Source organism: Oryx dammah, unplaced genomic scaffold (genome assembly GCF_014754425.2).
Source record: "Oryx dammah isolate SB20612 unplaced genomic scaffold, SCBI_Odam_1.1 HiC_scaffold_18, whole genome shotgun sequence".
NCBI lineage: Eukaryota > Metazoa > Chordata > Mammalia > Artiodactyla > Bovidae > Oryx > Oryx dammah.
In genome coordinates this window covers 36,636,253-36,637,836 of record NW_024070202.1, presented here as the reverse complement: position 1 = coordinate 36,637,836, position 1,584 = coordinate 36,636,253, and the positions used below count along the sequence as shown (strand labels likewise).

At 35.5% G+C, this 1,584-nt stretch overlaps 1 non-coding gene across 1 annotated transcript; it reads right to left on the bottom strand.

The window, feature by feature from the left end:
- Positions 1-826: 826 nt before the first annotated feature.
- On the bottom strand, positions 827-898 carry TRNAS-GGA. Its single transcript has one exon. It is a non-coding gene; the product is annotated as a tRNA-Ser (tRNA).
- Between the last annotated feature and the right edge of the window lie 686 nt (positions 899-1,584).

Sequence of the window (1,584 nt, the reverse complement as noted above, 5' to 3'; positions counted from 1 at the left end):
ATAGAGTTAATACCAAATCACACACATTATTAACATCCTGCTTCACACCAGGATCCCAAGTTTGTTAGGCACATGATCTGCTGCTCACATTATGCTAATGATTTGCTACTGTATAAAATGAATCTCCATCTTTCGAAAGCTTCTAATAACAGTTCTCTTTCTGCTCATTCACTACTAGATCACTAGGTCAATGCCAAATAGATTAGGTTTTTAAAGACATCCTCTCACTTCTATTGCCAACTTCTACAATAACCAGGATAGGCTAGCTAAGACAGACAACTAGGTAGGATAGATTAGATAGAAAGAAACAATGCCACATCACAACGCTCAATACAACAAAGGCTTACTTCAGGTTCATTCTGAATTCAATGCATATTTGAGCAATTCTTCGAACACTGTTCACCTTGCAGTAACTCAGTGATCCATTCTGTTTTTATGTTTTGGGTTCACAACACAAGGCCCTAGGTACATAGTAGAGCAAAAGAGAAAATGAAGAATAGTGCCTGAAATAGCCACTGTCTTAGCCTAGAAATGTCACGTGATGCTTTTTCTCACTCTATTCTCCGAAAATATTCTTGTGGTTCAAAATAATTGTAATAGAGCATAGGAATATAAGGAAGACAATATATTTGGTGATTCTTACTGTCAGCCACAAGAGAGAAAATCTGCTTATTTTGTAGAGATAAAATTGTCATAAGTAAGTAAAGTCGCTCAGTCGTGTCCGACTCTTTGTGATCCCATGGACTGTAGCCTACCAGGCTCCTCCTTCCATGGGATTCTCCAGGCAAGAGTACTGGAGTGGGTTGCCATTGCCTTCTCCAGGGGATTCCCGACCCAGGGATCGAACCCGGGTCTCCTGCATTCCAGGCAGACGCTTTACCGTCTGAGCCACCAGGGAAGCCCAAAATTTTTGTTGACCTATTTTAAAAAAGCTTCTGTAACTAACACTATCTCAAGTGAAAACTTAAACAAGTAGTATATTTTAATGGCTAAGAGTGTAGTTTCTCTTTTTATTTTTTGTTTTTTAGATAATCCTGGTTTATTAGCTCTGTAATTTTGAATCCAGTGAGGTTAAATGATATAATTTATATAAAACACCAGACATCTATGAAGTATATTATGGTTATTAACTTTAACTGGAGACTTCATTCTAAGAATATATTTTCTCATGCTAATAACATAGATATTTAATTCAAAATTTCTTGCTAAATTTGAAAATATCATATTAGTGAACATGCCAGAGAAATCTAATTATGTTGTTATTGGAAAAAATAAAGCCAAGTCATCACTTGAGAACATAACATTTTACTGACTTTCCTAGAATTAAATAGTCTGAAAGTTAGAACACATAGTGTGACACTATTCTAAGTAGATTAATAAATTAGGGGAAGAGGGATGATGGCAGAGAGGTGAAAGGATTAGGAAAAGGACAGATTAGACTTAATAATTAAAAATATTTAATTTTGTGTTGGGCAAAACCTAACACTAATTAAGGTTAATTAATAGGCCCACATGCCTCTACCATCTTAATGTAATACCTGCTATATTATTCTGTTTGATCTCTTTTCTTTGAAAACTGTTGGC